Source organism: Heteronotia binoei, chromosome 4 (genome assembly GCF_032191835.1).
Source record: "Heteronotia binoei isolate CCM8104 ecotype False Entrance Well chromosome 4, APGP_CSIRO_Hbin_v1, whole genome shotgun sequence".
In the NCBI taxonomy this organism is placed as follows: domain Eukaryota; kingdom Metazoa; phylum Chordata; class Lepidosauria; order Squamata; family Gekkonidae; genus Heteronotia; species Heteronotia binoei.
The window spans coordinates 128,723,243-128,737,908 of NC_083226.1; positions in this window are offsets into that span (position 1 = coordinate 128,723,243).

Sequence of the window (14,666 nt, forward strand, 5' to 3'; positions counted from 1 at the left end):
GAAGAAAATTACAATTTTCTTTTTATTAGTTTTTGTAGTTTGTTCTGAAGAAGTATGGAGTTTTAGAGCTTTGAGTAGTAGCAGTCCCAATTGTTCATCATGTGCTTGAAAAGCCTTGCCTTGGTGACGAACTGAGAGATTCTCTGTATGTTTCCAATGATATCTTATTTGCACTTCTTGAAGACATTTGGTGACTGGTTTCAAAGATTTCCTGATGTTTAGTGCCTCAGTTGGTATGTCTGGAAGGACTATTACATGTGTTCCTTTGTAATCCAAGAAGCCTTTTTCTCTTGCCACCTGCATTAAGGCATTTCTGATGCTTAAGTCCTGCAGAGTTACCAGGACGTCTCTGGGGAAAGTTTTGTTTGTGGCTTTAATAGAGCCCAATCTGTATGCCATGATGATTGATATTGGGATTGATTTGTCAACATGTAATATCGAGGAGAGCCACTGTGACATAAAGTCAGTTATGTTCAAAGCTTGTTCTATGCCTTCCTCCAGTCCATGAAATTTTAAATGATTTTGTCTTACTGTTGATTCCAGAGTCAGGTTTCCGTCCTTCATAGTTATTATATCCTCCTGTGCTTGGTTGCTGTCTTCCTTTAGTATCATGCTTAAGTTCATGGCTGATTCAGCCGTTTGTGCTGTGAAGGTTAAGGCATCTGAGAGTTCCTTTAGCTTCTGTGTCAGCTTCCATTTCCTAAAAAACAATTTGGAATGATGATTGAAGTGACTCTTGTATTGTGCCTTGCAGGGTTTTAATAGTGTAGTTTTCCATAGGAGTTTCCTCTGCTGTTTCTGCTTCATCCGATTTTGTGGCCGCCATTTTGATTTGCTCCATGTCATTTCCCGGCCGATTTACAGGCTGATTTGCCAGACCCGATATGGAGCTGAAAAAGGAGCTTGTTTGCTTTCTCAGTTTAACCGCGGCATCTTTGTTACATTCTGCAGATTTCATCAGGTAAAAGGAGCGTTTTGATGTTTCTTTCTGTAAGTTTTAAAACAAAGTGGGAGAGGGTTTCGCGAGCATCACGATCATGCATCTGCCATTTCTCATGGCTATGCTTCGCCCCCACTGTCTATAATTCGATGACAACATTCTATCATTACACTCACAGACTGCCAGCCACTTTGTGGGCAGGGGAAAAGAGGGCTAGATGAATATGGAGAGCTGAAAAGGGTGCCAGCCTGGTGGAACACCTCAGCCTTACAGGCCCTGTGGAATTGCAGAAGATCCTGTATGCCCCTGATGTTGTTTGGCAGAAAGCTCCACCAGGTTGGGGCCAGGACCAAAAAGGCCCTGGCCCTGGTTTAACAACAGTCTTTGGGGACTGCTGTCCAAGGAGTGTAATGCTCTCCCTGGGACATAATGGAGAAGATGGTCCCATAGGTATGTTGGACCCACACCACTCAAGACCTTAAAAGTCAATACCAGAATCTTGAACTTGACAGTACTCCACTGAGAGCCAGTGCAGCTGGCACGGCATCAAATATATATGTACTGTCTGTGACTTTCCCATCAGGACTCATGCTGCTACATTTTGGATCAGTTGGAGCTTCCAAGGGCAGGTCAGCATAGACCAAATAACAGTAGTCCAGCCTGGACATGACTGTTGCAGGGATTACTGTGGCTAGGTCAGTGCACAACAGGAAGGGGGTCAATTGCCTAGCCTGTTTCAAATGAAACAATGACAGTCTGGCAATGTGTGTGTCAGTCCACAATATAATTGTGTCTGTCCATAATTTTTCATAAAAGAAGAAAACAGACAACTAGAGTGGCTCAGTCTCAAAATGGAAATTAAACGAAGGGAAACTCTCACCTCTGAGACAGGGGCATCATAGAGGGATTTAAATGACTTTCTTCACAAGCTACCATTCACTGAATCAAAATTCATGGAAGTTTGTGGTGGTTCTTCAGTTCACAAATACTGCTTTGGGAACCACTAACCAGCCCAAATTCATGATGTACTTTTGTTGGTAAGCTGGTTTGTGTCTAATCTAATAACGTTAAAATAGAACCATTGTAGGGAGGAAAAAATACTTTTTAACATATAGACATTGATTCCTCTCAGTTTCTTTTTTCTCCTTTAAAAACAGATTTCTCCTTCATTTTTTAATTTCTCTTTGTGAGAAATTTCTTTTTGTAGAACAAAGTAGGAGTCCAATAGCACCTTTGAGACCAACAAAGTTTTATTCAGAATGTAAGCTTTCATATGCATGCATATGAATCCTTTGCCAGCCAGCAGGGAAGAGATTCTTGTGAAGCCATTATTGGTTCTTCATGGGCTTGGCCACATTCTCATAGGGCTTCTGACCAGAAGGAGTCCATTGGCCACGTCCCAAATTTTGGTAGGGCCTTTAAATGCTTGAGCGAGAGGGACAAGGAAGACATGCCAACTCTGGCTTCCAGCGCTGAAGAGAATCAAGCTAGTAGAGAAGAGATGGGATTATGGTATTGCTTAACCCCCATCCCTCTCTGCCTGAGTGAAGGGACTTCAGCTACATCAGACTTTGGTTCAAGACCATGACATGGGATTAAACAGTAGCTTTGATTTCTAAATAATCTTTGAGTTAATATACTCTTATCAGTTATTATGCTGGTTTGTAAATCATGCAGCAATGATCTTTGTAAGCAAAATATACAAGTCTAATTAATCTAAACAACCTAAGCAATATGATTCAGCTACTGAAATGACATTATTGGGTATTTTACATAATATGTCTATTTGTTAGAAAGGAATTCCACTTCAAGAAAATGATTAACACTGCAATCCAAGTTGAGTTACACCTTGCTAAACCCTCTGATGTCAGCTGACTGAGAAGAGTGTCATTCAGTTTAAAATGTGCTTTATAAATCTCTTCCTTATTATGATTATTGAAACTGACTTTTTGGGCTACCTTTCATTTCTTTATTGAGTAACAGGGATTCATCATGATAAAGTGATTTTATTAGTTCTCTAATTATTATATATGCAGTGCTTATTGGATGTGCCCAGAAGGTTTGTACCAGAGATAATCTACCTTTTAAAATTAGTTTGGCAACATTTGAAGCCTTGTTCTACCTTAGGTCATACAAACATAAATGCTATTGACAGCAATCAAGAAAATACATTTGAATCGCCACTTTTCAAGGCAAGTAATTAGATTACACTTTATCTTCTGAGTACAAGAAGCTATTTGCTTAATAAACAACTTGGGTCCTCCTATGTTACGTGTGATCCATTCTCACATAAATAAGCACCAATCTGACTTACAAGGGTAGGAACTTCAATTGGCTTAGAATGACTAAAATATTATTTTATTTTACATGTTGTACTTCAGTAGCCATTCCCAAGCACAAATATATGTAGATACCACCAGCTGTGGGGAGTTTACACAATTAAGAGTATGGTCCTGTTCTCATGATACAGTGTGTTTAACGAACTCAAGAGCAAAATGTAAGGTGGTGTCTGCTGGAATGTTTATCAAAACTTCTGAACAAAACCTTTGGTTGTTGAGTTGCACAGCCGAGTCTGACTCTGCGACACCATGGACCAAGTCACACCAGGCCCTCCTGTCTTCCACCATCCTCCGAAACCTTCATGCATATATACATAGGCTTTGATGAGCAAATATTCTTTATTTATTTATTTTATATTCCTTTACATTTTCATCAGTGGTTTTGATTAACCCATTTTATTTTATTTGCATTAGATATACATATTTACAGTTTATACCAATTTAGATGATATTTTGTTTTATTTCTAAATTATGTTTTTGTTTCTTTATCTTTGACTCCCCCATGAGAAGAAAAAATGAATAGTTAAATTTGCTGTCTCATCAACCCTTTGCTTGTTATTGAACATATGTGGTCTATTTTGTTTTTGTTCACTGAGGAAAGTACCATAGAACTGGTGTCAACCTTTGAGGTTTATTTTTTTTTTTTTGTATGGGCCTTCCTATTAGGTATGGGGATATTTGGCTCATGTGAGATGCAAGAAGTTGAAGAATTTGTCCTTTTCAGGCAAGTACTTCTTCTCTGAAACCTTTTTTTGCAGTTAAACACACAAATGTGAAGTTGCCTGCTCTGACTCTGTGGGTTTCAGAATTTGCCATCAGGAACTGTCACACACTGGTGACCCCAGCTGCTCCTCACTACTCCAGGTTGTAGCTTGTGGTTTTGAGTATTGTAAACAAATGTTCAGAGGTTTGTTTGTTTGTTTTTCAAAAAAATGTTCCAGAGCCTGATCTTTCCCCCCTCCTTTAGAGTTTACCTTCAAATGGAAGAAGCACTTAGGCACTGGATTGCTGTTTGTCTTAAGCCAGACTGTTGACTAAGGGAGATTACAACTTTTGATTAGTTCACTTTAATTGCTCCAGTTTTTTCCCCCTGATAATTTGCCATTGACCAAGATGAATCAATTTCATGGTTATGAAAAATGGCAATATGCATAAACATGTCTGCAGTTTCTCAATTTTGAAGACTTTATTTACATTAGATGTTGCTGTTTACATGTCTTGCACAGGCTGAAGGCTGACAGTTTCATTCCAATAAATGCTACCTTGTTAAGACTCTTGTAAGGTCTATATGGGACTTAGTCCTGTGCTGACCATCATACAAAAAAAAATTGGATTTATATCCCACCCTCCACTCTGAAGAGTCTCAGAGCGGCTCACAATCTCCTTTATCTCCCTCCCCCACAACAGACACCCTGTGAGGTGGGTGGGGCTGGAGGGCTCTCACAGCAGCTGCCCTTTCAAGGACAACTTCTGCCAGAGCTATGGCTGACCCAAGGCCATTCCAGCAGGTGCAAGTGGAGGAGTGGGGAATCAAACCTGGTTCTCCCAGATAAGAGTCTGCACACTTAAGGCAGAGATTTGAGTGCATTAACAAAGGTGTGGAAAGAAAAAGAGAAAAGACAACCCAACAATACAACAGTATCATTTTGGGGATCATTATACATATAACTGCATCAACCTTATTTTTCCCCTTTGCCTTTGAAATGTAACAGAAATCTTCCAAATGTTTTCCATCCTAATTTAACTTACTATTTTCCCTAAAGTTGATTCTATATTTAAAAATAACAGCATGCTTTAAAAACTAGGTTTCCCTGCCTCCTGACATTGTTTTTATAAGGGGATTTTAAAAAGCTTCCTCAGGCTAGCTGGTATGCTCACTGTAGTAGCTAATTTACTCATTAGAATCTATTTTTATCAATTTATCTCAAACATTACATTGGGATAGTAGACCTAACTGACGTCAGGAGCATGCGCTGAGTGCAGGTAGACCAAAGCAGTAACTTGCCTTAGCACTAGGAATGTCGATATGAGAAGCCAAGACACCAGTTTGGTAGTATAACAAACTGTGTATTATACAGATATTTACAGTGAAGTTATATACAGATACAGTCCAGGGTAGCAAAGTGCTTCGCCAGTAACCCATATACATAGAGAGAAAAGACACTCTGTTACTCATGCTGACTCCTCTGAACAGATCCAGATATTATCAGTCCTTACATCAGCCAGGTTAATTAGTCCTGTGACTCTTGTCATGTGATTAGCTGTCACTTTGACAGTTCTTGATCTAGCATGCTTCATAGCAGGCTACATAATACTAACACTAACTTCACACTAACTTCACACTGATAGTCAGAATCAGATTCTTTCTTCTTCTGTATAGCAATCACTGATGCTATACAAGTCTGGGCTGTTGTATTGCTCGGGTATGTGGTGCCTTCCTTGATGCCCACCAAGTGTTTTTAGAAAGTGTGTGGTGCTTTTACCCAACAATGATTCTGATTGGCCAGTGGAGAACTGATTGAGGGCCAGTTTGGTGTAGTGGTTAAGTGTGCAGAATCTTATCTGGGAGAACCGGGTTTGATTCCCCATTCCTCCACTTGCACCTGCTGTAATGGCCTTGGGTCAGCCATAGCTCTGGCAGAGGTTGTCCTTGAAAGGGCAGCTGCAGTGAGAGTCCTCTCAGCCCCACTCACCTCACAGGGTGTCTGTTGTGGGGGAGGGAGATAAAGGAGATTGTGAGCTGCTCTGAGAATCTGAGATTCGGAGTGGAGGGCAGGATATAAATCCAATATCTTCTTCTTCTATCAATTCAATTTTTAAATAAAAAAAACCCATTGCTTCTGCAACATCTGCCATCGTAGCACAAGAATGTTCACTATGTGGCTGAAGGTAAACTTTTTGTAAGCAAGAATATGAGCAATATGTTCATTTTAAAAAGCAACTTGTTAAGCAGAGCTGCCTGAAATGTTAAGCAGTTATGATTAGAATTATGCATAACCTCACTCTTTGATATTTTGTACAAATTCCTGTGGCAGCTATTTTGTAGCTGTACCCACTACTCTGTGTCTGATGTTCATTTTTATGTTGACAGTTCATTGCTATCATTCATCTCCTTGATGAAGAGAAAGAAGTCCAATACTCTAATATCACTGTCATCCTAAATAGAGTTACACACTTCTAAGACATCAGTGGATTTAGAAAGGTGTAACTATTCTTAGGATGATGTTGTACCATACAGCAGTGATTCCCAACACATTGCCTGTGGATGCCCATGCACCCGTCAGCCTTTTGCCTTATGCCCACCCAACCCAAAGTGTGTTATTTAGCACGAATACAAATCAGCCAGTATCATAATACCCCTGTATAAATCAATGGTGCAGCCTCATTTGGCGTACTGTGTACAATTCTGGTTACCACACCTCAAAAAGATATTATAGCATTGGAAAAAGTGCAGAAAAGAGCAACTAGAATAATTCAAGGGTTGGAACACTTTCCCCATGAAGAAAGATTAAAACGCTTGGGGCTCATTACCTTGGAGAAACAACAACTGCGGGGTGACATGATAGAGGTTTACAAGATTACGCATGGGATAGAGAAGGCAGAGAAAGAAGTACTTTTCTCCCTTTCTCACAATACAAGAACTCGTGGGCATTCAATGAAATTGCTGAGCAGTCGGGTTAGAACGGATAAAAAGAAGTATTTCTTCACCCAAAGGGTGATTAACACTGCCACAGGAGGTGGTGGCAGCTACAAGCATAAACAGCTTCAAGAGAGGAATGGATAAGCATATGGAGCAGAGGTCCATCTACCTAACAATAACACTGTCCTCTTTAACTGGCATTGAATGCATGACTGTAGCTTAGCTGAACATTTCTTAATGAGAATCACCCCTCATAAATGACTATGTTATTTAATAGGTATGGAAAGAGAGCAATATTATTTTATCAAATAATCTATTCAAGAGATATTTAATGATAATGGTCCAACTCTCACGCATACAAGAAAGTAAAATGTATTTTAATGGTTATTTTATTAGGGTTTGTAGAATCTTTCGGGCTCAAGTGCCGTGTTCTACTGGAGAAAGTTTTCCTTCCAGACGTTTCGTTCTCAGCTGCGGAGAACATCCTCAGTGGCGTTGCAGCCGGAACAGGCGCTCTGACCTTCTTGGCTGCTGTGCACTCAATGCTACTAAAGATCAGGACAGCAACATGATTTTCAGGTGCAAAATATAGTTCAAAACATTCATAGCTACTTCCTAAATTCTAAACACACATTCCAAACTCACTCTATTATGAATGTACATTTACTTTAGTTAGGTCTATGCAAAGCAGGTCTATGCAGAATTCTACACAGGTGTATTCAGTGGGTCCTAACTGAGGCAAGTGTTTTAGGACTGCGTTGTCATGTTCTTAAATTTCCAGAAGTGAATGATTACATGGTTCAGCATCTGATAAAACAAACAAACAACTGTCAATGGGCCTGACCTAAGCAAAGTCCAACTACATGAAGCTATTCTTATAGACAACCAAACAGCAATGTCCCCCCGCCGCACCGCCAAAAAAAAAAAAGGAGTTACAAAAGAAAACTATGGATTCTCTAGAATTTTGGGCCCATGGAAAATTTAATCAAAATGCAAAACTGGAAGGGAAATTAATGTGTGATTTAGCTGTCATTTCCAAGAGACAGGTGCAAGAAACTCCTAGAGACATCTGGACATGACTCATAATTAAACTTCCATCCAGTTTATTACAAGGGAAATAAAAATCTCTAATACTAATACAAATCTTTAAAAAAATAAATTACAAATTCCTTTGTCACATTGTGGCTTTCCGCAGTTTCTTGACAGCCTATTTCAGCATTCACATCAGTTGAAGGGAGGATGATACAGAGCTCAATTGAGTCCTGTTTCTATGGGACTGTGCCATTGTCAGAATCAGAGCCGGTGCCAGACTGTTTAGCATCCTAGGTGAGGCTACTTACAACCAATCAAACCACAGCAGCAAGAAATTTGCAAACAATGTCATCCAGCAAGCTTCCAGGGCAGAATAGGAGTTCAAATGTGGATTTCCCAGATCCCAGTTTGCTGCTTTAACCACTATACCTCACTGTCTCTTGCACAAGTATCTTTCCCATCCAGCCTAAGATCCTGTTCGTCTGTTGCAGCAACACAAACATTGGTGCCAAGTGGCATCATAAAGAGGAACAAAATGTATCCAAGCGTAAGTTTTCAAGAGAACCCCCCTCATCAAAGTTTTTCTGTTTCTTTGTTCTAGAGTCAGAATAAGAGTTTTAGCTAAGATGGAGTTTAGTTCAAGATTGTTTATGCATTGTTATTTTTTATTCCAATGTAACCCTCTCTTTTATTTCATAGTAAACATTTCTTTTAAATCAAACACATGGTACTATGTGCTGATTTTATTCTGCTATGTATTTTTAGTGCTAATTTTCCCCAACAAAATGGACTTGCTGTGCTTAGCCCCACCACCAGAGAGTTCCTCTGGAGGGGCTTGGGAAAAGGAAGACCCCTGGCAGCAGCAAGGCTGAGTTGGCAGAATTGGGCAGGAAGGGGACAGACAGTCTCCCTGGCTTCTGGGAGAATTTAAAAGTTCTCTTTGTTAGTGGCCACTGCAGTATCCTGTGACCAGGATGTATTCAGTTCAGTTATGTGTTAAGACAGTAAAGGAATCTTCCATGTATGCACCACTAAATCGGCACTGCATACTTGTTAAAATCACAGCCCTGATGGAAATTGCACTATGCTTAGAGGAACTCAAATTGTTAATGGTGATATTATTTGACTCAGTCTTCTACTCAACCACTCAATTATCAGCAACATTCTGGAGGACAGAGAAAGCCTTAAGCACCTCCTCCACTGATCGTTACAGGCAAAACATGCCAATATCAATTTCTGATTTTGTGGACATTGAGACTGTCTAGCCACCTGTGAACTCAAGGCACAAATTGTGCCCCCATACCCTTCAAGGATGAAGTCTCTAGCTCACACTAAGGTTTGGAAACTGGTTCTAATCATAGGGGCTACTCTCTAGGCCACTCGGTATAAGCTTTTGTGTGCATGCAAACTTCTTCAAATGCATTGAAATGGAAGTTACCAGTTACATTGAAATGGAAGTTACATATCAGTAGAGGGTGAACAGCAAATTAGCATACAGTGTAATATTTCAGTATCCCACAATTAAGAATGGTGCATCTGCCCATCAGTTTCCGATTCTGATATATTCATTCTCTTCACTATGTTTTCCCCTAAACAAAGAAATGGTAACCATACAAACTAAACTTATTATTCCTGTTTGGTCCTTGAATTTGTAAAACATCTTCATTATTTTGTATGCTAATTTGCTGTTCATCCTCTACCGGTGGGCTGTCCATATTAGAGTATCTTTCTGTGCATATGTGTGTGTGAGTGTGTGTGTGTGTGAGAGAGAGATTAACGAGAACCAGAAGTTATCACTTTAAGAGGTAGTGAGTAATCTTAGGCACTAGACTTAGGCTTTGAGACTTCAGAGCAACAAGACTCCACAGAGGTTAAATATAAAAGATATCTTATTGTGTGCAGCTAAGCATAAAGCTAGGCTTGCCAATTCCCAGATTCCAGTGAGGGATTCCCCTGTTGTTGCAGGGATTCTCCTTTTCGCCTCCAGTCAGCTGGCCGGCGGGGGGAAGCCCCATCCCCACAGCCAGCACCTGCCTTTCTACTTTAGAACTAGAGGAACCTTGGAAATGCTTCCTTTCTGGATGGTGTGTCTGTGCCTTTAAAAATAGGCCCAGCCAGGCTGAATGGGGGTGCGGTGAGCTGGCAGAACAAGATGGCTGCATACAGTTAGCTGTGAAGCTTTAGCAGTCCAGACACCCTCCGTTTGTTTCACAATCCTTTTACAAGATGTTTGCATAGTAAAGGAAGAACTAGAACCTTTTCTATAGCAGTCCAGAGACCTTCTGTTTGTTTCACTATCCTTTTACAAGACATTTGCATAGTAAAGGAGGAACTAGAACCTTTGCTGTAGCAGTCCAGAGACCCTCCATTTGTTTCACAATTCTTTTACAAGACATTTGCATAGTAAAGGAGGAACTTGAACCTTTGCTTTCCCTGTGTTAATCTGATAGAACTCGGAACTTCAGCAACTCATAAGTAAATTGCCCCGGTGAGACCACACAAGTGTGGAATTGCAGACTGTTTATTTTGGCTGCTCTCTCTTTCTCTCTCTCTCTCTGTCTGTGTGTGTGTCTGAGATAGAGAAAGAGAGAGAGAGTGCAGGGACATGGGATGCCTGGGTATGAGGAAATGAAGGCTATATTCAGGAGAACTGCACTGCTGTATTTTCATGTATTTATTTTGGGAATGGGGAAGTCTCCTGGCTCCACCCCCAAAGTCCCGGGGTATTTTCCTACTAAATACAGTTATAGAAATCCTACTAAAATACAGTTATAGGAAGGAAATAATATAACAAACCCTGAACTTAACCAGCATATCTATACAGTTGACATAGTTACCCAAGGCACAGCAGCAGGCATGAGGACATAACAAAGCTTCATAGCATTCAGCCAGGCACAGCAGGATCACAGCATAACAACAGATAACCTAGCCAATGTTCCCTCTAAACTGCAGAGTTGTGTGAGCAAAATTTCTACTTTGTGAGCTACTGGCATTAAAATTGTGAGCTACTGGCAATAAAGTTGTGAGCTACTGCATAAAATTAGTGTGCTCTGGGATCACCTTCCTGAGCTAAGAAAAAAATGTGTGAGCTGGAGGCTAAAAATCTGTGACTTAGCTCATGCTAACTCAGTTTAGAGGGAACACTGCTGATAGTCTGAATGGTACAAACCATCAGCATAACAGGATGTGAAGACTGTGAAAACTCAATCTTAATCTTGGCTCCAGATAGCCATATTTTATGCTGGGTTTGATCCAGTTGCTGGGCCTTAAGCAATCAATCAAAAGCGATGAAGTCACTCCCTAAGTTAATTACTAAATGAAGGGTGATTTAGGATGATCTTGATTCTCACTCCCTCATCTGTATGGAATGCTCTTAATTGGGAAGGAACACTAGCTGGTACCAGCTCTCAGTTGAACCCTTTTACTACAGGCCACATACCAATCCTTATATCTGCTGGCACAGACACTTAGGCTCCCGGCAAGAGGCCTAAATTACACACTTAAAGTAACAGGCCTCGAACCAAGTGTTGAACATACAGGACAAGAACCTCTGCTAGTGATTTGGATGGAACTAAAATCACTACACAGTCATAAGAACATAAGAGAAGCCATGTTGGATCAGGCCAATGGCCCATGCAGTCCAACACTATCACACAGTGGCCAAAAATTTATATATATATAAATCACCCTTTGAGTGAAGAAGTACCTCCTTTTATCCATTCTAACCCGACTGCTCAGCAATTTCTTTGAATGCCCACGAGTTCTTGTATTGTGAGAAAGGGAGAAAAGTACTTCTTTCTCCACCTTCTCCATCCCATGCATAATCTTGTAAACCTCTATCATGTCACCCCTCAGTTGACGTTTCTCCACCGCCCCAAGCGTTTTAACCTTTCTTCATAGGGAAAGTGTTCCAAACCTGTAATCATTCTAGTTGCCCTTTTCTGCACTTTTTCCAGTGCTATAATATCCTTTTTGAGGTGCGGTGACCAGAATTGCACACAGTATTCCAGTGAGACCTCACCATCGATTTGTTTTCAATTCCTTTCCTAATAATTCCCAGCATGGCATTGGCCTTTTTTATTGCAATCGCACACTGTCTTAACATTTTCAGTGAGTTATCTACCATGAACCCAAGATCTCTCTCTTGGTCACTCTCTGCCAGTTCACACCCCATCAACTTGTATTTGTAGCTGGGATTCTTGGCCCCAATATGCATTACTTTACACTTGGCCACATTGAACCTCATCTGCCACATTGATGCTCACTCACCCAGCCTCAAAAGATCCCTTTGGAGTTCCTCACAATCCTCTCTGGTTCTTACCACCCTGAACAATTTAGTGTCATCCGCAAACCTGGCAACTTCACTGCTTATTCTCAACTCTAAATCATTTATGAACAAGTTAAAGAGCATGGGACCCAGTACTGAGCCCTGCGGCACTCCACTGCTTACCGTCCTCCACTGCAAAGACTGCCCATTTATACCCACTATTAATTAGCCAGTTTTTGATCCACAAGGGGAACTGTCCGTTTACTCCATGACTCTCGAGCTTACTAAGGAGCCTTTGATGAGGAACTTTATCAAAAGCTTTCTGGAAGTCAAGGTAAACAACATCTATCGGGTCTCCTTTGTCTACATGTTTGTTCACCCCCTCAAAGAAATGTAACAGGTTAGTGAGGCAAGATCTTCCCTTACAGAACCAATGCTGAGTCTTCCTCAATAACTCATGTTCATCAATGTGCCTACTCATTCTGTCCTTGATAATGGTTTCTACTAACTTTTCCAGTATTGAAGTCAGACTGACTGGCCTGCAGTTACCCGGATCTCCTCTGGAACCCTTTTTAAAGATGGGGGTGACATTTGCTACCTCCCAGTCCTTGGGAACGGAGGCAGTTGTCAATGAAAGATTACATTTTTTTGTCAGAAGATCCACAAGTTCAACTTTGAGTTCTTTCAGAACTCTTGGATGTATGCCATCCGGACCTGGTCTACATGTTTGTTCACCCCCTCAAAGAAATGTAACAGGTTAGTGAGGCAAGATCTTCCCTCCTCTCTTGTCACCTCAATCAGGCTCAGGTCTTTCAACACCCCTTCCAATAGAAGTGGTTCCGGAGCAGGCAAACACTTCTCATCTTCCACAGTGAAGATGGAGGCAAAAAATTCATTTAACTTCTCAGCCATTTCCCCATCCTCCTTCAGTAATCCTTTGACCCCTTGTTCATCCAAGGGCCCCACTGCCTCCCTGGCTGGTTTCCTGCTTCTAATATATTTGAAGAAATGTTTATTGTTGGTCTTTATGTTTTTTGCAATGTGCTCCTCATAACCCCTTTTTGCCTGCCTGATCACAGTCTTACATTTGATTTGCCATTGTTGTGTTCCCTTTTATTAATTTCACTTGGACTAGCTTTCCACCGCTTAAAGGAGTCCTTCTTACCTTTTATAGTTTCCATTACTTTGTTTGTTAACCATGCAGGCCTTCTCTTATACCTGTTTGTACCTTTCCTAACTTGTGGTATATATTTTATCTGTGCTTCTAGGATTGTAGTTTTAAATAGCCTCCAAGCTTCCCCAAGGGTTTTGACCATATTTACCTTTCCTTTCAGTTTCCTCTTCACATGCCTCAGCATCTCAGAGAATTTACCCCTTTTAAAGTTAAACGTGGTTGTGCTGGTCTTTTGGGGCAACTCCCTATTTATACAAATAGTGAAATCAATAACGTTATGGTCACTGCTCCCACGTGGTGTGATCACTTTTACATTCTCACTAGGTCTTACAGAACCCATGCTGAGTCTTCCTCAATAACTCATGTTCATCAATGTGCCTACTCATTCTGTCCTTGATAATGGTTTCTACCAATTTTTCCAGTATTGAAGTCAGACTGACTGGCCTGTAGTTACCCGGATCTCCTCTGGAACCCTTTTTAAAGATGGGGGTGACATTTGTTGGAAGGGAGGCTATGTCATCTTTGTTTCTCTCCCACCCGTTCCAGTGCCTTTAAGTTCTCCCCCTGTTCCAGCTTCTCAGAAGGGGGATGTACAAAAACAAATGACAAGATTGTCCTTAGGAAACAATAGCAGAGCCTGGATTGTTCATTGACTTGCATGGGCTTCATTGAAATACATTGAAGCACAGAAATGGCTGCAACAAAAACCTGGAATGGATTCTTTCAGGAAAGTCAAAAGATACTACAAGTGTCCTGGAATGGGATTGTCAGGGGGAGGGTGGGTTGCCACACTCTGGGACTGCATTGCCAGGGGACAGGGAAGAAGGGCAGCCTTGGGGACTGGAGGTTGGCAAAGTACATTTTCCCCTATCAATCCAGTCCTGGAGGTTGGCAAACTACCTTTCCCCCTGTCAATCCAGTCCTAGAGGCTGGCAGATTAGTTTTTCCAGACAATCTAGTCCTCTGGCAATGCAGTCCCAGAGTGTGGCGACCCACCCTCCCCCAGGACACTTTTAGTATCTTTTGACTTTCCTGAAAGAATCCATTCCAGGTTTTTGTTGCAGCCATTTCTGTACTTCGATGTATTTCAATGAAGCCCATGCAAGTCAATGGACAGTCTTCTCTCCCATTATATCCTATGGACAATCCAGGCTCTGTATTGTTTCCTATGGACAATCTTGTCATTCATTTTAGTATATCCCTGTTGGGGGTGGGAGGGGGCTCTGCTTGCCATTCTTCCCCCCCCCCGGGCGTCCTGTTTGATCCAGTATCAC